Source organism: Plectropomus leopardus, chromosome 12 (assembly GCF_026936395.1).
Source record: "Plectropomus leopardus strain MGB_pleo_1.0 chromosome 12, ASM2693639v1, whole genome shotgun sequence".
In the NCBI taxonomy this organism is placed as follows: Eukaryota; Metazoa; Chordata; class Actinopteri; order Perciformes; family Serranidae; genus Plectropomus; species Plectropomus leopardus.
In genome coordinates, this window is record NC_142187.1 from 5,297,285 (window position 1) to 5,319,842 (window position 22,558).

Below are 22,558 nucleotides of genomic sequence, written 5' to 3' on the forward strand. Positions count from 1 at the left end.
AGATGAGAATGCTGTCAGACAGAACCAGTGTTGTTGTTTTTATGCACCAGTGGACGGCCAGACGGCTCCAGCCGTGTCCACATGCAACAGGCATAGGCGGCTTCGCTTGAGAACGCAGCTGGATAGAACCAATTGCATACTAATGAAATGCTTAAGGACAGTATCAGGTAATAAAGCATTATAACATAATTTAAGGAGTGCAAGTGTGCTTGTAAGGGGGGGGAGGGGGACACACACACAAACAACTGACTTTCCTGTTTAGATGTGTGGTTTCTTTTTTTCTACACCTTGCAATGTGCTTATTTTGCCTAAACCTAATCATTTGTGACTTTGTTGCTTAATCCCAACCATCATGATGGTCTGCGCTGGTTGCCATGTGCTGTATAAACATAAGAACTACGTTCCTTCATCACAACATGTGCATTTGTTGACATTACAGTAATGGTATCCCAGAGTGTGAATGTGAGTGCTGACGCAGAAGGATACCTCAAGTGTCATATGTAGAAGCAGAAGGTTACTGAAAGAGCGGCACCATGTGATGAGTTTGGATGAAAACATGCTGGCAGAGCAGGAGGGGGGAGGGAGGCCAAACTAAAGGCTGACTGGGACCCATAACCTGCAGGCCCAGTTCATTCCTATGAGAGTTGCTCAGTGGGGCATGAAGCTAAAATTGTTCAACTGCCACATATTAAATTACCAGGATGATATGAGGATGATCGGCATTACTTCCGCACTGTGAGGCCTTAGAACAAGCGCACTCATGACTTACATCGGCTGAGTATGGCTAAGTACGGCTAAATGGCAGACATTTTTAGCACTTCGCCAATGTGGATGGATGTACCCCACTTCTTGCCCAGTAGCAGCTGCGACAGGCTCCAACTTGCCCCGTGACCCTTAAGAGGCCAAGTGGTTCTGGACAATGAGCTCTTTTAGACATTTGAAATATTACATTTGCACATTGAAGTAATAGTTGGCATGTTCACAGTGAAAATCACAACACCTACCGACAGAAAACCAAAAAATAGACAATCGAGTACTGTTTGACTGACAACACTGGTAAATACAGAGAGCCACAGTGCCCTGATCTGCAAAAATCCAAAACACACACACATTATGAAACTTTAGAAGTTATATTTCTGCTTTTCTCATCCCTTTCATCTACCTCTGCCCTTCATCATTTGATCAGGAATCAGAGTTGCTTCTTGACTGAGCTGCACAAAATGTGCACACAACAGATAAGTCCGTTAAAAGATGTTTTGTGAATTTAAACGTCATCTTTTCCTTTGCTGTAACCCATTTGTTCAACAGACATCTAAAGTGAACCCTAAAGCAGCAGTACAGTGTCATATTAAAAGCTTTAAACAGAGTACATGCAGCCACTTAGTGTACTTCCTAATATTGGGGAAGTTGGAGGCATATGAGTAGATATTAAAATATTTAAAGTTAGCCTGAGGGCGACATCACCCGAGAACGCAATCTAACTAAAATTGGCATGTTTGATTTCCTCTTTTTTTTTTCTTTACAGCAGATCTGCCAAGAGGGGGAGAATTCACTAAGAAATAATAAAATGTCAAGAGTTTGAATTTGAATAAAAGTCCTATTCATTATCAGCAGAAAAGTTTTAATTTCCCTTGAATAGCTGTGGCCTCAAAAGTAAGGAAGCAGATTAATAAATGTTGTATTCACAAGGAATGTGAAATGAATGCTATTTCTTTCTCTGGTGCTCTGGCTCCTGTATCGTTGCATTTATTCATTTATCTTCAAGGCCATGCGGTATGGAAGCACTGACAATTTAATGGCTCAGAATTTAGTAAAATTATGTTTTCCTTATTGTCAGTAAAAGCTTTTTATGCATAGACTTGCTGAAGATTCGAATATCCATCTAGCTAAGGACATTTAGTGACTGTAGACCACATATCTTTACGTGCAGTATAGTCAAAACCACAAAATTCCAAGGTACACTGTTTTGCAAAAGTTAAAAAGCCTTTAATAAATGGGCTTGATGCCTTCATTTGTCAACTTACAGCCTTCTTTAGGGCGTAAAAAACATTTGGGAGCTCACAGATATACCAAGGCTGATGTCAGGTGCCAGGCAATCAGAGGAGCATGTGATATTTGTCGCAGGTGCAATCAAAGAAGTTACTTTGCACCCAATCAGGTCAACTCCAAGAAAGCACCAGTGTGCTCAAGACCAGCAAATTCATCACACAATGAGCAACATCGGACACAGGTTGCATAATTATACACATCACATCAATAAATAAGTAAAAATCAGAACACTTGTAAAGGGTTCATGAATACTGAGTATTAGTTCTGACGCTTCACAGATGCTAATGACCTGTAATGAAAACAAAGATGACCAATGGGTGTAAGGGATCGGGGGATGAACACTATTACATTACATCATATATGGACTGTAGTCCAGCTACTCATGGGGTAGTCTTCATTTCCTGTGCTGATTGCATATTTTTGTTTAGCGATTCTCTCGTTCAGTTTTCTTTTTGCTCCCCCCAGTCATGCATTGTAGGTGGTATAAGCATTGTTTTGCAGTTGATGAGTCCTTATGGTCTATGATTGAGTCAACTGGGCAGATAGCTGTTGACCAGCTTGTCTCAGGTAGTATTTGCTCTTCTAAAACTCACAGCTGGTGTATGTATAGCTGTCCCGATATATATGTTCTTGGTCTTGACTCGGTCTTAACCTCTTGAAGTCTTGGTCTTGTCTCAGTTACAGCAAACTCGGGTCTGGGTCAAGTCCCGGTCTGGGTTAGTATGGTAGTGACTACAACACTACGCACTCATCTCGCAATTGTGTTTTATCAACATTTCAATAACATTGCTTAAGTCTTGTGCAAATCTGTAATAAAAAGACACCACCACTTTTCAACATAATACTATCTGTCCTCGGACATCATCAACTGTTACTGCCCTCTGCTTTCAGTGTGTATAACATTTTTGTAGCCTGTAGGTGTGTCCTCATGCAATAACTTCACCTGCTCATTCAAACATTGCTGTACAGTGCCACTCTTTTTCAAACTCTGTTTTGTTTTGTTTTTTTACAGTAAAACAAAAGGGTGACTGAGTGCAGATAGTCCGAATGATGGACATAACTGTTGAGTGGATCTGAATATTTTGCTTGTGGACAAAGAATCTGTGCGGCCCATCAGTGGCCTTTTGTCCAAAAAACCCCTTTAAACTTAAATTAAACTTGTTTAATTTTGATGATAGAACAAGAGCCTCTACAACAAATTCTTTCATTAACACATTTTTATTTTATGCTGAACCAATGCTCAACTGACCAAGTCTGAATGGAGAGAGACCCAAAGCTCAGCAGTGAAGAATTACTCCACTGCTGTAATCAAAAGGTGTAAACTGTTAATTAGAATGTGCCTATTTCTGAATATGTTTATTTCTGTTTACTACTTGATATTTTGGCTCCAATCATTAATATTGTTTGTTTTGTTTAACAGTAATGAGGGAAAGAAATGCAAAAGAGGTAGTTTTTTGTTTTTGTTTTTTTAAGACAAAGCCAATTACTAAATCATTCTCAGTGGTTGAGAGTTGGATGTTTTGGCAATCTTTTTTCTTTTTACTTTGTTGCAAATGTTCAACATAATTTCAGCATAATGACACAAGAAACTTTGTTTAAATTGTATTGAAAGTTAAACTTGGTGTACTGTATTGTGAGTACTGTATTACAGAGTGGGAATGCTGCATTATGTTGTTTGTGGCATCATTGTTGCTAGACTAGTGAGTTTTTTCAAGGTTATTTTATTGTGTAATGCATTTTGCTGCTATGAAGGGAATGAATTTGGTTAAAATGAGGCAAAAATCTATGTTTTCACCTGTCTTGTGAAAAAAATCTCAAATTGTTATGATGAGGAGCTCAAACAGACCATTTTGACAGCTTCTAAGAGCTTGGCAGAAGAGGTAGAGGAAGAGAATGAAGTGTCTGCTGCACTTGAAAAGTGAGGGAGAAAACTTAAAACAGTCATGCATTATATCCTTTCAAAATGCACTTCTGTCTTCACAGGAAATGCATAGTGTCTACTGTTTAGATGCAAACATAAGCATACAACATTTGTAGACCACCTTGTATTTATGCTTATTTCATTGCACAACTAAAGCAGGTGGTTAGGTTTTGAAAGTAACATTATGGTTTGGCTCTATATTCATATTGAGAGCAAACATGTGAAAGTCCAGGGTTTCTTTGATCCATCCACTTCCCCTGCCCTCCCTATAGGGACTTTCTAGCTCCTTGTTTTGTTACATTTCGTGTTCCAAACAGATGGTGTACAGGGGCGTATCATACCACAGCGATAAGTGCCACCATGCTGCATAGAAACTGACATCCCCGCATGTCCTATCTTACCGCCGTGAGAGTTGGTAACTGACGCTGTGGAAGGTGCCTTTTTGCGTCTGTGTTCGACGCCAATATCACTGACCAAGCAGCAATATTTGATGAAACGGGCTGACATGACAGCTCCCCATAAGTGAAGCCAAAACATCTCCATCTTAGCAGATCGGACATTGATCAAATTAAAATATCAAAGTACTTGTCAAATAGATTTTTCTCAAAGATGGTTTCTGTCACTTTAGGTCGTTGTTATCACACTGATGTAGCGGTTATTAATAACTACGTTAGAATTTGGATTTTGCACTCATTAAAGTAAAAGGGGCACCATTCTCCATTTAGGAGAAAATTAAATTTTAAATCATCACAGTTTCAATCAAGTCATCAATTTAATCAATCTCATAATCTGTACCGTTTATCCTGTATACAGTGATCTTGTTTCTCTCATGAAATAATATCCACAGACAACGACTTGGCGATAAATGAAATATTTAATTTAGGTTAATAAAATGATGAGTAAATAGAGGAAGTAGTATGACATATAAGGGACAGTGAGCAAATGAAATGGAACCTAAGTGATGTATGTTCAGGTGATGTAAATAATTAATTAAAGATGATAGTGGGTAGAAATATGTGACCGTCTAAAGCGTGGATGAACTGAACGGTAGATTAGAATTAGGAAATTGGCATTAAAGCTTAGCTATTCAACATCAACTCTGATCACTAGAAGATGTTATTCTGCCTACTTTTGCCAACTTGATTAGACTTCTCTGGGGAGGTCCAGGCCGTCGCGTCACTCCAGGGGAGAGCTGCTGCGTGTCTTCCAGACGAGGTGACCCGCTGAAAGGCGGCGGCAGCCGGGCAGGTGGAGTCGGTGTGTGGCGGTCTTTAACTGGCCTCGGTGTCCGCCTCCGTGAACCGGTAAAAGTCTATGAACAAAGTCTTTAAGGGCAGGCAACGGATGCTGATAGTTTGTGTAGCAGATGTTGCTTCTAGATCCGTGGCAGAGTTGACGGCGGATCGCCGAGTGTACTAGTGAATTAAAACTCGCATAAATAATAAAAGTAGTCCCATTGGTCTGACAAAGACGCTTTAAATTATTAATTGGAGTTTACTTAAAACGAATTGCAAGAGTATCTTTACTGACCAAAAACTGGTATAAAGAAAAGCATCAAAGAGATTTAGAAAGAAAATGGCTTCAAAAGGTAAAGTTCAGCATTGCTCTGGTAAGCTATTGCGGCTCCTCTTGTAAAATTGAATAAAAGAAAAAGGTGCGAGCGAGGATACACAAGAAGCGCCGCTGTGAAAGGAAAAGTAGAAGGAAGGGCTGAGCTGAGAGCTCACTAAGTTTTAATCTATGAATTTTGGGGTGTGAATGGGAGGTGGGGTAGCAAACCTTCGCGCCGAGCGACCACACATCTGGCGTTTTGTTTTAGAAGACCTAACGTGTTTTAGGAGAGATTTATTTCTCGTAGCTACTTTGTGATGGATTACTCAATTTGATCCGTCACATATAAAGTCACGTATCTCATCACCACTATGGTCCTATTGCAATAATTACGAACACATGCTAGAAGACCTAAAGGCAACTATGAATGTAACACTCAGCTTTGAAGATCTTTGGTTTAACCTTATTAAGTAATCATACATAACATACCGTTATCCAATGGACCGTAAAGAACTTAGTAATTACTTAGATATGGGATTACCGTTTAACATTATACAATAAATGCAAAACACAATAGAACTATAAAGTTGATTATTAAATTACGCATAAGTAAGGCCAATGGATGGCAGTATGGCTCCATCACAGAAAAGGAATAAAATATGATTTTACCTAACTCCCTCAAATTAAATAATACAGACATGGGAGTTGGTTCTACTTACTCATTAAAACACAGAGATGAACTTTGGCCTACGTAGGAGAAAGATTAGGGAACTAGGTTTACCATAATTCACAATTTTGTCCAAGTGGTCATGTTGAATGCTGGTCTTAACAAAAGAATGTAGAATGAGTTTAGAACATGTCCTGCCTTTGTCATCCCAGGGGGGGAAGAGGACATGAGAGGGGAGAACATGTGTTAGACAAAGGATTAAATTTCAGAATGAGGATCATCATTTAATCTTGTGGGCCCTTCTCAAATTCTTGGTAGGAATGTGTCTCCAGTCCTCTACACTAAACTTCAGTCTTTGTGTCAAAGACAAGAGACAAACCACTGTTCTTGTAGGTCTGAATGACCTCAGGAGTTCATTTGGATGTCTTAACACCCTGGTGTTAACTGGAAGAGACCCCGCGAAACTGTTATCTCTCATGGCATCTTGAGGAGGAAAGCGTCAAAGGCTGATACTTTTAGTGGCTTAAAAGCAGAACCTGTTTGCAGATGTTAACTGGGGAGTCTCAACAAAGTTAATTTAGAACCCTCTGTTAACTCCTCTGGGTTCATAAAACAGTTTCTCTTGACGTGTCCCCCATGTGTACAGGGAAAGTTGAGCTCTGGAGTTCCTCAGAGGGAAAATGTAAAGACCACGCCAAGGCAGTCCACTACACTTATGTATTTTCAAGTTCTTTTCCTTTGTTCCTTTGTTTGTTTTGAATTACTATTTGATGCAACAAAAAGGGGTTTTGACATGGTAAGCGACAGCTGTGCCAATTCATTGTTTAATAATGGTGCTGTTTGTGATTGGACAGGTGTATGTGAGCGGGAACTTGATAATGAGGAGATTGCAACTGCACCCACGCTGGCTACAATTAGGTCATCAGTGCAAGATGCCATGCACACAATAGCTTGGCTTCACTTTTGAAGCGGCTGTGGCTCAGAGGTGCAGGTCCTCCTCTAATTGGAAGGTCAGTAGTTTGATCCCTGGCTTGTCTGGGCAACATGTCGAAGTATCCTTGGGCAAGATACTGAACCTGAAATTGCTCCTGATGCCGCGCCATCGGAGTGTGAGGGCGTGTGAATAATTACTGAGTAGCAGGTGGCACCTTGCACAGTAGCCTCAGCCACCAATGTGTGTCAAGCCCCCAGGAAGTGCACCATGCGTTGATGTAAAACTTACATAGTGGCTGAAAGTGGAATTACACTGTATGAGTTGGTCACGTGATAATACTGGCCCAGAAAGTCTTTTCCCCATTCCTCATATGGCTTAAGAGATGTCTGTAAATCAGTAAATAATTTCTTGTAAGCATCAAAACCCCCCAAAAATGTCTTCTATCCCTGTCTGGATGTAAACCATCTGGTTCGATAACATTTGGAAAGTCTAAAAGAGCCACAAGATTAAATGTTTTAGTCCGCCATTCAAGCTAGCTGAGGCATTAATCTGGAAGTCGGTTGCTCCGCCGTGCTCAGCAGCATTCGACAGCGTTCAGCTGTCGTTAATCTCTACTACGCATGCTCTACGGGCTAGTAGATCCGGGTATTTTACACACCCTAAACTTCTACTTCTAAACTTCTAAACCCAGAAAAAGAGCTTTCTCCGCTTCATGCACCACTGAGCAACTCTCATAGGAATGAATGAGGCCCTGCCCCCACAGTTGTATCCAGATTTTACTATAATACATCCAGTGTGTGTATGGGTAAATGTGACAATGTAGTGTGAAAGCACTTTGAGTGGTCAATAAGACTAGAAAAGCACTATACAAGTACAGTCCATTTACCATATACCATTTACTTTTGTTAAACAGGAGGAAGCAGAGATGCATTGCCATTGATTTACAGTCACTGGGTTGTACATATGAGCCAATGCTGCAAAAGCTATTTTGTGGAGTGGACTGACAGGAAATTCCAGGCTTTACTGAGCATATATGCAAAATCGATCAGAATCTGAACTGTCGAAGCAAAAGTGACAAATTGCCAGCCAGCCAGCTTACATCACTTCAGCAATCGTAATAGCAGCGTGAATGCAAACAGAAAAAAGGCCTTTGAAGGTATGGACTTATTCCATAAGATCTTAGGGATCTCACCCATGGGCAGTTCCTCTCTGGGAGACCACATAACTGTTAAATACAAAAAACACCTACAAGATTTTTAATTAAGGTACTGAGAACCGGTTGAAGGTTTTTAGAGTGTAAAAATGTTGCTGTTATAAGATAGGCAGAATCTTCAAAGACAATGCAATGGACATGTTTAGATCATCACGGGCACTTTGGTAAAGATGTAAATCAGATCCTCAGTCTATATTTATTGAACTACAGTTGATCAAACAAGGTTTTGCCAACTATGTGTGTGTTTCCCTGTGTGTGAATAGCTCACTATCAGATTACTAGCCATTTGTTAGTATCAAACAGAATCTCTACACAGTGTTTTCTTTATCCCATCTGCAAACACAACTTAAAAGCCAATGAATCTTAATCCTGTTTTTTTGGCCCTCAGTCTGTCTGAAGGGAAGTTATTTGAAGCCATTTGGTGTGAACTGGCTAATTACAAACTCAGGCAAAATAACTGATTTTATTCATCAAAGGCTCTCACACACCCAGTTTGTGTGAGCTTATGTGAATGGGTTTGGGTGTAATATTCACTTCTGTGAAGAACCATACTCTTTGAGTGCCATTTACCTCTCCTCATTTCACTTTAATCATCATCTCTATCTATTTATCTGTCCATCAGAACCGTAAATGCCAGCATGTGCTTTTGTTGACATCTGACCATATAACAGGAACAGTGATTGATATTGCAGTGTTTTACCCTTGCTATTGTGTAGGAAGTGCTGCTCATGCATAGGTTGTACCAGGGCTGCAACTAATGATTATTTTGATAATCGATTAATTTGTCAATTATTTTTTTGATTAATGGATGAATCAGATTTAAAAATGAAATAGAAATAATAAAATAAGCATTTTTTCTCCCATCACTTTGTTCAAAAACAGATTATCGTTGACAAAAGTGCAAAAAGTGCAGTGCATGAACAGCATATATTAGCAACATAATATTAAATTAGAAATAATAAATAACTACAAAATCAAATATGAAACAATTCAAAAACTAAATGTTGACCGCTTTTACAAAATACCGTTATGTTTCCTTACTTTAAAACTGAACATCCGTCGTTTTTTGTCGAGACATACCTTGCTGTTAAGCTCTCTTCCTCCTCACTTTCGCTCTCGTTTTAGATGCTGCATCATAACTGTCGTGCTTGCGTGCCGTGCCATGTCACTTTTGCATATTTTGCAGCTAACACACTTCCTTGTTTTGCATAACATGAAGTGCTCCCAAACTTCTGAAGTTTTCATACAAAACGTTCTCTCTGCCTCCGCTGTGCCTCTTTAAAACACCGGCTTCTCCCGTCTGTATATGACACGAACTGTCCCCCGACACAGCGAGTGACGTAATAACCGCACAACACAACAAATCAATGATTTTATTCATTGCAAACACATTTAATAATCGATTATAATCAATTTTGATTCATTGTTGCAGCCCTAGGTTGCACGTCACACTAGAGGCCAACTCTGTTGTGTTAGTCATGCCATGCCTGTCATGCCTCTTTAAGGGCATATAAAAGGGCTATAAAATAGCTGTGTATTTGAACACATAAAAGACAGGTGCTAGCCAGTGAAGCTTGATGCCAGTGATGTTTAGGCATAAAAATGCAAATAGGATCTAAAACATACATCCTCCATTGCATTTGATTTATCTTGATTTTATTGATATTGACAACCAGGAGCTGAGAAGCTAATTAGTCTATGTTTCAATGGATGGAGAGTGTGTACTATGTATATTTCAGTTGCCATCAACAACTAATACTTGACCTAACACAGCCTTACTGTGATAAAAGCCACACTCAAACATGGTGTGATGACGGGAAGAAGGCTACAGATGCAGTCAGGGCAGTGTGGAGCAGCCGGGTCTGTTCCCCATCACTAACAGATGACTTGTGAAAGCAACATGACAGTTTTTTGGCTTCATGAGGTGACCTATAGCCTGTGAGTGTGTGTGTTTGAGTGTTTGACTGGATGAGGGAGAGATGAAGAAAATGATCTTTTCATGAAAGTCCAACTGGCAAAATGGCAAAAGCAGCAAAGTTCATTCTGTCTGAGTCATCTTTCCACTTTCAAGTTCACGAACTGCTGCTGAGCTTTTCAATGGACAAACTCTTCAGGGTGTCCAAAAAGTCTACTGTGCTGAAATTGCTGAATTTATGAGTGGGCTTATGGAGACAGAGTTCGTATGGGCTGACTGACTTTGTATGTGTTGCTAATATATTTCTGTTATACTGCTTGGTATCATCAAATGTGCTTTTGACCAAGTTCAAAGACCCGACACACACGGTTTACACCATCTGTATTTTTAGAGATAGAAAGTGGGACATTCAGGTTTAACAAGCATTGATCCCATTGCTAGGATCTGGAGATATTTTTTGACCATCAACCGCTGGTGCAACTAATGGGCATCAAAATGGCAAAATAGCACTTACTTTTTGTAGATCCTGCTGGGCGGCGATAGCTCAGTCTGCAGGGACATGACATGGAAACTGTAGCATGGTGCCCTTGAGCAAGGCACTGACGCTCTAACTGCTTGGAGCTCTGAGTATGTCTCAGCTCTATCAGTCTAACATCTACCTGCAACTCATGCATGTCTATAGGTCCTGTGTGTGCATGTGTGCGTGTGTATAAATAATAATAACAGAGTGTAATATTCAACTTCAACAATTATTGTATCATATAGATCTAAACTAATAGATCCAAGCAGATAGACAACAGATAGTCCTGGCATGGCAGCAGTGACAGATAATCAAACCAAGAAAACACAACACAAAACACCACCGCAGCATTATATATCACATTTTTGTCTAAGTTATTATTCTTATTCTGTGACAACTTAACATTATGTGAGGTGTTCATAAAATTCATATGTATTTTTGGACTTTTTACTTAGAAAACAAAAAACATTCTTATAATTTTTGCAAATATGAATGCAAAACTTTGAAACTCAATATCTCAAAACCGCTCAGAAAGGAGATAGAAACTAGGGCTGGGCGATATGGACCAAAAGTCATATCCTGATATATTTAGGCTGAATATCGATATACGATATATATCCCAATATTTTTTCCGCAAAGTGAGAGCAAATGTTCAGTCAAGGTCAAAGCTAAATATGACATGTCACAAGTATTTTAATTGAAACTGGCTATGTCAGTGAACAGTGGCAAAATCAAATGAATAAATAATAAACAGGTTTCTTCACCTGGTTCATGAAAAAAATGCTCAGTTGTTCAAATAATAAAATTTAAACATAAATACTGTATAACAACAGGAGTACCTTTTTTGAAATTAAAGCTCCGTGCACATTTAAATAAAAATATATCTTAAATGAAAATAGCCTATAAAATAAAATAGGCCAATCTTTTTCTGAAATAAATCTATTCATGAGAAAAGTACCATAAACTTTTTTTTTTAGTTTGACAACTATAAATGGCTTATTGAAATCAAATTACAGATTTTCTTCTCCTTTCTGACAAATCCACAGATGCACATAATGAACATTACAAAAGAACAAAATATGACAAACCCTAGTAAGGGCAGCATCAGTGTACATTTGTGGCAGTGCTTCTCGTGCAAAGTAGTTGCGCCTGGGAAGCTCATATCTCGGGTCCATAGTTTTCAGTAGCTTTTTGAATCCGACTTGTTCCACAGTTGCAACAGGGACCATATCTTTAGCAATGTGATAGGACACCGCTTTCATTATAGTACACCACTTGTCACTTTTCTTTTCATAAGGCACACTGCGGGAAAATGAGGCTTGCAGAGGGCTTTGTTTCGGGGCTGGAGCTTTTTCGGGTTGTGGATGGCTTGCGGCTTGGGCTTCTGCAGCGCGCAGCTTCACACACTCTTCATACTGCAGTTTGTGCCACTGTTTTAGGTGGTGAAAAAGATTTGTAGTGCTTCCACCCCTGGCTGTAACTTGTTTACCGCACTCCCTACATATAATGTGATTTTGTTGCTCATCTGATACTTTAAAACCGAACCATCTCCAAATTACTGAGCCACTGCTTTTTCGTTTACTAGCCAATTCCTCCTTTGCGCGCTCTGCGGCCGTTGTTGCTTCCTCCATGCTTGTTGAAGAGTGCCGGAGTGTCTATCCCTGCCCCTCCCCCCCCGTGCACGAAAGAGGAGGGGCGGGGACAGGGGAGGGGGCGCGCGGAGCAGTGCAGAGAGCTCCAGGTCATCAGCTCAGCAGAGCAAGGATCACAGCGCAAATTTGAACTATATCGATATATATGATATAGTCTAATTCCATATCACATTTAAAAATATATCGATATAATTTTTATATCAATATATCGCCCAGCCCTAATAGAAACTCATAATTCTAAGGTGGCAAAATGTAAATGACACTTATATCTCACAGCTAATACAGAGGAGATATAGAGACATAGTTATGACACTAGCGGCCATATATAAATAAAGAGGGATGAGGTATAGAGATAGACAGAGAGATAGAGAGAAATAAACAGAGATAAGGGATAGTTACAGAGATGAGAGATGGATGGTCATGGCACGGTGGCCAATCAATAATCAAACAGATCAGTCAGCATGGCGGCCAACCAAAACACAACACAGACTTCAATAAAATAAAAATGTCCCTTACTATTCGTAGATCTAGTTTGGCAGCAGTCTGGTGTGGGAATCAGAGGTTGTTCAGTTGGAGTCCAGAAGTCCAGCGTGGACCATGTTACGGAGTGTGAACTGATAGAAAGACAAAGAATAAGGAGATATAGAGGGATAGTCATGGCACAGCGGCCAAAAACACAACACAGACATAAGGCCCATTCGCACAGAACTATTACTACCTAGGGGACCTCGTGTTATGTCAAAGTTACCCCCCCACATCTGTGTTTCATGGAGCGCATTGGCACAGGATAAGCGATGGCTGTGTTTAACTTAAATTTACTGACAATATAATACTTAATTTGTAACAGTAATTGTATAATCATAAATTCATGGTTGATAATGAGGTTGATTTTTTTCTCTCAAAATGAGACAACTGATAAAGAAGTACTTATAAAACATTTATTGATGTAACAAACAAAATGTGTCTATTTAAAACTATGTACAATAAAACAAAAACTTCAGGTATCCCCCCATCACGTCATCTGAACACAAAAACAAAAAGGGGGGATATCAACTAAATATATAACCAAAAAATAAATTAATTGATTAAAACAAAATAAATAAAAGAAAAAAACATAAAACATATTCTATTACTTATTTTTTGGGTAGTAGCCTCCACTGCCAGCCAACGCACGTGCAGGTTACAGGTGAGCTGCCAATGTATGGGAGAGATTTTAATACCAATTAAGGCCCTTTTTTTAGATTAATTAATCCAGTGCCTTTTAAAACTTTTTTTTCCTGGCATGCGCATTCATGAGCAGGTTCTTGTATTTCTTCCATCATGTTATATAGCAGTGGTCGGCAACATCCAGTCCACGGTCAAACATTGGCCCTCCAGCAATAACATCTGGCCCACCAGATTATTTTGATAATCTGATATTTTTTTTTTTTTTTACAACATCGGACTGACAGTCCCACAAATAGGCTATAATGTCCACACAGACAATCTACCCCTGTCTGAAGAATAATGATTATATTTTTATCCATGTTGAGAGTGAGAGTGAGAGTGAATGACAGACATGGTGGGCTGCACTGTAGTGGCCAGCGCCTGGTGCTGAAATAGCGACATGTGATATGTGGTATAAAAGAAACAGCACCAGTTGAGTCAATCATTTAAACAGTATTTTACTTATGTGACTGTGGGCCATGGCGCCACACGTGTGAACAGTAACAACGGTCATTCAGTTTAATTTTTATGAAACACACTGACACCAAAATCTGCGCAAGCAAAGCTGAATCCGACATAAATGACACAGTGAGGCAATTATCTGACAAATAGCCCATTACTGTTAAAATACAGACTACATAGATTACCCTGAGTTATGAACTAGCTAGGGAAAAGTAATTGGCCTGACTGAGACCATTGATAATAACTCCGTGGACAGCATTCGACAGCACGTCTATGCAGTAGGTAGCGGACTTCACAGAAAGAGGCACTTGTTTCATGGAGGCAGTGATACCATCCATTAACTTGCCATCTAAGATTATATTCTTTGGACCTAGCAACAGCTTCACTGCAAATAAGACACACCAGCTTTGCATTCACAAATCCAGATAGGATGCACGTACACTTGTCTCTCCAGTCTTCAATGAATGCCCTATTTTCGCTGGCAAGTTTCTTAGACTTTTTGAGTTACATTTTCTCTTGCTAGCAAGCAGTTGAAATTTTTAGCTACCTTCATTCTGCACACAACGTAATATTGTACTTCCAGCACACAAACAAAAAATAGTGCTAGGTTGTACGTGAGGAGTGGGATCACCGATACCAAGAAATAGTTCTGAGAGTAGAACTATATCAAATAATTATCAGAATATGTTAGGCTCTGCTACATGGTCAGTCCAAGTAAAAAACAAGCTTTTTCAAAATTAAAATGATAGGCTGCTACATGTTTATTATTCACAGTATGAAAAGGGGAAATAAAACCAAGCTCATTAAGAGCATTTCATGACTCAATTCTATATGTGAAATTCCTGCTTTAATTGCATAATGTGCCTATTCATGTCCTCTGTTATTTCTTGACTTATTTTTATTCAGTCTCTGCATATCCCACATATGCGTGTCCTATAAGGCGGTCTGTCACAAATTTCAATTGCATTTTTTTTTTCAATCAATCAATTTCTTCAAAATTAGCCTTTGATTACGTTCTGGCCGCATCTAATTGCTTAGATCTCTGTTAAATAGCCTTCTGAATAAAATCCTTTTCTTCTTTTTTTTTTAATGGTTGTTGTTACTCTTTAGGACAGGATTTATGCAGAGCCGTTGTTCTATTGGATTGCGTTAGATTGTAGGTGTAGCTAATTAAGTGGCCATGCAGCTTGCATCCTCACTTACACTGATGGTCAAATTTCCAAAATTGCCAATTATGGATTTCATCTGCAGACTGGAAGAAAAAACAGGTCCAAGATGTCTGTTTAAAAAAATTGAGAATTTCTTCTTCAAATTTATATTTACCCTTAAATATGTAATCTATCTAATCTATGATGATTTGAAATGTGTTATTAGTTTTTTTATTTTAATGGAGAAATTCTTTATCCATAAAAAAAAAAAATAGGTTCATAGCCCTCTTTCAATCTTAACTGGATGGATGTAAACTTAACACTTCACTCTCTTGCTTTTACAAATAAAGAAAAAAGCAACATATTTTTGGACTATTACAAAATTTTATGTGGTGAAACCCTGTGATGTGATATAAGTGTGATTTTTTGGTTTGTTTGTTGGCTTCTGTCAGTGTCCATTATTTATTTATTTTTTATTTTATTGTAAGACTTTTATTGATTTATGTATTAATATTATTGATATTATGATTATTAATTTATTCCTCAGCCTTCTTGCTTACCAAAATAACCTCCATTAGCTAATGTTATTGAATTACTTAGCCAGCAATGTAATTTGCAAAAGCTTCTTTGACATAATATTTATAATACATTCATGACTGGGCTTATTCCCCTACTTCCTTAAAAGCGTAGATGAAAATAACTAATGTTAGCTAACTGTTAAGAAGTTATCTTTACACTGTCAGGTTTCATTTGGAAACAAAGGCTTGGTAAAATATACGTTACATTGGTTAAGCTTAAATCATAAAACCCCAACATCAGTTTGTCACCAATTTTAAGTGAACCTCACCTTATCAATAAATGTTTAATATGTGATTGAGTGTATGGAAGTTGAGAGTGATTGTGGTTTGTTTGCATGGTAAAAGTAGCCTACCCTCTAGAGGACCTTCTAAAAACCGAGTGTTTCTTCATGAATATATGATCATAAAAAATTACAAAATCATCTCTGTCTGATGTTGGGCATGAGATCTCTTTTACGTTTGTTAATGGAGTCAAGGTAAATATTAAGTTCACAAACAGTGTTTTAGGTTATGGCTTGTGAGTTTAACCAACAAGGGAGGAGAGCCTCTCAACGCCAGCTGATGGGAACACACATCCGGCATGCTGAACATGAACGCCCCCAGGGCAAACCCCACTTTTTTGGTGAAAGGTGTATCTGCAGGCTTGCAGGACCGCAGGTTCAGGACCCCAGGTCTAGGACCCTCCTTTTTCCGTACATGCGCACTGTTTGGCTGTTGGATATGGGCTTTTATTCACTCCACATGTTAAAGATGGACTGTGAACAGACCATAAGTACTGAATATGAATTAAGTTAAATTTGTTTAAAATGAGACACAAATATTGGGGACAATAGTTTAAAGTAATTCAATGAAGACATAGCTTCATTTTGCCAAGATCATCAATATTAATTGTTGATTCAGTAACTATAATGTTAATTAATTTTTTCAAATAGCCCACATAAATTTCCAAAGATAAATATGTGTCATGATCTGTCTTAAGTCATCAGCTTACGTTAAATAGTAAAGCCTAAACTGTCCATGGCAGCAAGCTAGCGTTAGCATATAGGCTAATGTTAAAATGCAAAAAACGAGGGTCCTCCTGAGACTGCTGCCCGCAAGCCTGCAGATAGATACCATACTATTACTTTTTTAAAGAGAGCTCCCTCCTTTTGTTCCACTATTAGCTAATGGTACTTTAAAGTTACAGTAGCTCGTTAGCTAGCAATGTACCCTTAGCTTAACCATGACGCAGCACTGCATCAAGCAGGCTCATGTCAGTGGTACTTATGTTACTAAAAATAGTTTCAAGTTGTCCAAAATATACTAGTTTTCCAATTACTGAGAAACACTTTTCACCTAAGTATAACATTATTGCTTCAAATACATCAGTAATAAAAAGAAAAAAAATACTGCCTTTTCTAACCGCAATAATGACACCGAAAATGTTGGAAAACTTCTGAAATACTCACCAAATGAAAAGGATGCCTTTTTAAGGAGTAAATGGGTCCAGAAAGTTCCAGAAAGCTAATGGTCCACTTAGCTAAGGTCCAGACAGTTAAGGGTCCGCCGAGCTAAGGTCCAGAAAGTTCCAGAAAGTTCAAAACCTGCCGGTTCACAGCATGTGCCTGATGCTATCCCTCTATCACCCACATGCGCAGTAGGCGGGGCCAGTCTGAGTTTGTCCCACAAAAAAACACACACACATCTGGATATAAATGTATAACATTGGAACTGACCTAAAATGAGCTAAAGTGGTCATCCAGAGAATAGCCATAAGCAGTGTGTATATTTATATTGAATATTTAAGTATTTAAACAGCAATCAAAATGTTCTGAAAACATCCACATTTGTTTTATGAGATCCTATTTTCATTGCTGTATGACAAAAAGTCTAAACACAGCCCAATTTTTAATGTCTATTTTTGGGCTACACAAGGACCAAGTCAGACCATAGTCCAATTTTCAATGTCTTTTTTGTGGGCTGAATCAGAACAAAAACAGAAAACCTACACATAGACTAATTTCCATTGTCTTTTGTTGGGCTAAATTAGGGCCAAGTCAGATGGTCTTAACATAGACTAATTTCTACTAATTTCAACTTCTTTTTGGGGGCTAAATTAGGACCAAGTATTGTAAGTTATTGTATTGAAATTTATTGTATTCCCTTCTGTGAGGTATTTCTCAAGCCCAGTTGAGTTTCTAACTGTCTTTAATGGTGTAAATAAATAAACAAAATAGAAAATAAAATAAAAGTCAGACAGTCTAAAGTAGTCTCACAGTCTCACAGCTCAATTGTCAACCTCCATTTTTGGACTAAATTAGGACCAAGTCACCCAGCCAGTTTATTAAGTCTTTTTGGGGGCTAAATTAAGCGGACCAGATTTAGCCCCCCCCAAAATAAAGACATCTGGTGCACGATGGGTAGTCCCATGAGAATAGAGATTGAGAAAAAATAAAAAACAACACTTACTTCTTGTAGATCTCGCTGGATGGCAGTAGCTCAGCCGTCATGGCGTGGAATCCGCCAGCTTACTTTTCAGCCATCTGTAGGTTATAGATGAAAAGAACTTTTAATAATTTAAGATTTTTAAATGTATAAACAACAATTCATTTTACCTGAAAAAACAGACAATTTTAACTTTTGTAACTGCGACAACTTAAATTGTTTGCTTGTATGTCATACCAACCTGTGAGTCCTGAACTATACAATTTAATGTTTATGCTCAAATATTAGCTTGCCATGTTTTGCTTATGTAGCAAACCAGCATAATATACTTGTTGTCAAAGAGTAAAAGATGGAGTAAATATTTCATTAGTATCCAGCACTGCATCTCACTAACTATTTGATAACATAGTCCAGTTTAGACTACATTACAGAGTGTGGACTGGTAACTGGAGAGATGCCAGTTCACCTCCTCGACACTGCTGAGGTGCTCTTCGGCAAAGCACCAAGGCTCTAACTGCCTGGAGCTCTGACTATGTGTCAGCTCCATCACTCTGACATCTCTCTACAACTAACGCATATAGGTGTATAGGTACTTTGTGCATGTAATCCATAAACAGGATTGGACCGTGAAAAATCATGACATCTATCTATCTGTGCAATATTCATGAAATATATATACAGTATAACTGGTATCTTATAGGATATGTATATGGACAAGATCCAGAAGCTTATGCAACAGATGATCTATGGATATGTAAAAGATAAAATTGTATACTAATGGATCTTTCAGGCTAGCTGTAATCGCCTTTGTCTTTGTAAGATTTTTGGGGTAAGGGAAACCTCACTTTGTATTTCTAACAAATTATACTATTGATAATTATTTCAACATTAGTATCTTTGACAAATTAGTTTAATGTTTAACATGTAATGCCTAACATGCTTGTGTAAAGATCTGTACTCGACCATAGATGATCTGATATTTTGGCCATCTGAAACAGTATTGCAGATCTGTGAATATATATGTATATATTAGAAAGGGGGTACTGTGGTGTTTTGTGTTGTTTTATGTTGTTTTGTGGAGTACTTGGGACTGTGTGTATGCATGTTTGGTGTTTTTTCCTCTTTGTCCTCTGTGTTGCAGGGACTGGGCGTGGCTTCCTGGTGCTGGAGCTCTGGGCACACTTCCCCACCTGCGTCTCATCGGCAATCAAACAAAGCTTAAATCAGGCATGTCAAACTCAGTTTGGCTCTGGGGCCGGATCCAGACTTTCTGTTCTCAGGTGGGCCGGATCAGTAAAAGAATGTCAACTCCAAATATTTAGCTTTGTTTTTCAGTACTATGCTTTATCATTCAGCCTACATTTGTAGCCTACCCTACATATTATAATCACGGATGACAAGGGATCTTTTCTAAGCACAACACATTTATTCACAAACAATGGAAAAAAAAAAAGATTTTCATGTTTGGCGGTGAATCTGTTAACAACTGGTTTATTTTAACAGTTGAATGAATGCAGTTTTACACCTGAACCAACTCACCACACTAAACAAACTCAAGTGGGAGCTATGAAAAAAATATTTTCACCTTAATTGTCATACTGCTTTGAAATAAATAAAAAAAGAAATACAAAATAAAATAAAATAAATTAGATAAATAAATAAAATAAAAAGTTATAGCACTGCATGGGCAATAAGATTAGACTACATCAGATCAAACTACTAGGCTGGGCCTACTGAAGCTGAGAATATACTGCACAATATTAATTGTCTTTAATATGAAACCAGATTAATCTTATTTTTAATGATCTGTATTCATGAGTGCAAACAAATTTTGTGTCATCACACTTTTTTTCTCTCTCTCACTGCACTCCTGCAGTCTACTTGCTGCTGCTGGCTCCTGAAACTTGGCATCTTTTTGCCTTCACAAGTGCATCGATATTAGGTGTCAAATCCTGAGTAGCAGCACATTTAACAATGTCATTCAAGTGTTTATTTGTTAACCTTGAGCGCTGCTTTATTTTATTATTGTTCATTACGGAGAACACCTGTTCACAAAGATAAGTAGTCCCAAACATGGATAGAACCTTTGCAGCTATGGCTGTTAATTTGGGGTAACCTGGCACGAGATATTGATAAAACGTATCCAATCCCACGGACCCAAATTTATCCTTCATAGCGGAATCGCACTGCAAGTCAATAAGCTCGAGTTGAATGTCAGCTGGCATATCAGAAGGCTTCACTGTAAATGGTGAGCGAAAAAAGCCAAATTTGTTCTCAAGTTCACTGAATACCTGAAACCTCTGCTCAAACTCTCGCAGCAAATCTGTTATGTTGTCTTTATATTTATCCAAATCATTATCAGGACGGTCTGGTGCCTTCGGACGCACAGCTGTGAGACAAGAGAAATGTGCGGTGTCACTGTTGGATAGCTGCATCTCCCACAGTGACAGTTTCATCTTGAACGCACTTATGCTGTCGTAATATTGAGTGACAACTCTGTTACGGCCCTGCAATGTAGTGTTAAGTGTATTCAAGTGTTGTGTAATATCAACCATAAACACAAGATCCTGCACCCATTCCTTGCATTTAAGTTCCTTTACTGGGCGTCCCTTCTTCTCCATGAACTGTCCAATTTCCCCTCGTAGCTCAAAAAAGCGCTTGAGTCCTGCACCTCTGCTTAACCACCGCACGTCAGTGTGGTATGGTAGGCCAGCATGAATGTCATTATCACTGAGAAATGTGTCAAACTGACGGTGATTTAGACCGCGCGCTCTGATGAAATTGACAGTTTTCACAACCACACTCATAACATGGTCCATTTGCAGTGTTTTGCAACATAACGCCTCCTGATGCAAAATACAGTGAAATGCCCAAAACTCTTGTCCGGAATTTTGTGGCAATGCCTGCCTTTCTCCCGACCATTGATGGCGCACCGTCGGTAGCCAGGCTCACGGCACGGGACCAGTCCGCTCCCACCTTGTCCAGCGCTCCAACGAGAGCGCTGAAAATGTCATCTGCTGTTGTGGTGTCATTCATGGGCACCAATTCAAGCAGCTCCTCTGTGATGGTCAAAGTTTCATCAACACCTCTAATGAATATAGCCAGTTGAGCAATATCTGTGACATCAGTGCTCTCATCTATTGCAATTGAAAATGCGATAAATGACTTGATTTTCTCTTTCAGTTGGCTGCTCAAGTCACTTGAGAGTTCTGTCACCCGATCTGCGACAGTGTTCCTCGTTAGACTAATATTGGCAAAGGCAGGTCGCTTTTCAGGGCACACGACTTCTGCAGCCTTCAGCATGCATGTTTTTACAAACTCCCCATCAGAAAATGGCTTGAATGCCTGCACCAGCTCGTTGGCAATAATGTAGCTGGCTCTTACACCCCCATCAGCGATATCGCGGCTGCGCGTAAAAGTAGACTGCTGTTTCTTCAGACCAGCGACCAATTTGTTTATCTCGTCTTTCCTTATTTGTCCTTTCAAGAGGTCATACTTGTCTTTATGATGAGTCTCATAGTAGCGCCGAATATTAAACTCTTTGAACACTGCAACTTGCTGATTACATACCACGCACACTGGTTTTGCATTCACTTCTGTGAATAAATACTTCTCAGTCCATTTTTCCTGGAAAACTCTGTACTCCGTGTCCACTTTTCTTTTTTTTGACAGTGCCATTTTGGGAAGGGTGTGTTGACCGATAACTTGTTTAGTAGCGGTGAATGGTGAAGCAAGATTGCCAGTTTCATTTTTACTTGGACACATCACGTTGCGAATGTTTATTTTCTGTGACTAACTCGTGTCAGTGCCGCATGCTGGACGTGAGCGCTTTTACACATTTAGTGTAAAATCACAACTTTTGATAGAAATGAGCAAGAGACTCGCTTCTTTTTTTGACATACTCAGAAATTTATGCCGGGCTGGATTAAATCATCCAACGGGCCGGGTCCGGCCCGCGGGCCGTATGTTTGACATGCCTGGCTTAAATACTCCTCATGTCTCTTCAGCACCGGATTGTTGTTCCACTTCACAAGTGGTAGATGGTCCATCTCTCTCGAGATTATTTCTTGTGCTTTTTAGAAAACTTTTTGTCTCACTATTTTTGCTCATTGTGCTTTTTGTGTATTCCTCCAGTGCCTCCCGTCACCGATCTCCTGTGTCGCACTGCCCAGCCCCTCACCTTCGTGCTCAGTCCCTCGCCTCCTCCTGCACCTCTAGATATCCACTACTCACCGCCTCACCAGCCTCACCATCGCTTCAAGCCTCACCAGCCACTTCCTCCTGCACGAATCCTGGATCCCTTCCCCAATCACCATTC

The 22,558-nt window shown here is 39.1% G+C and overlaps 1 pseudogene; it reads right to left on the reverse strand.

Moving 5' to 3' along the window:
- LOC148188033 (general transcription factor II-I repeat domain-containing protein 2 pseudogene) overlaps window positions 1-21,918 on the reverse strand; it is a 62,207-nt pseudogene extending 40,289 nt beyond the window's left edge.
- Window positions 21,919-22,558: the final 640 nt, after the last annotated feature.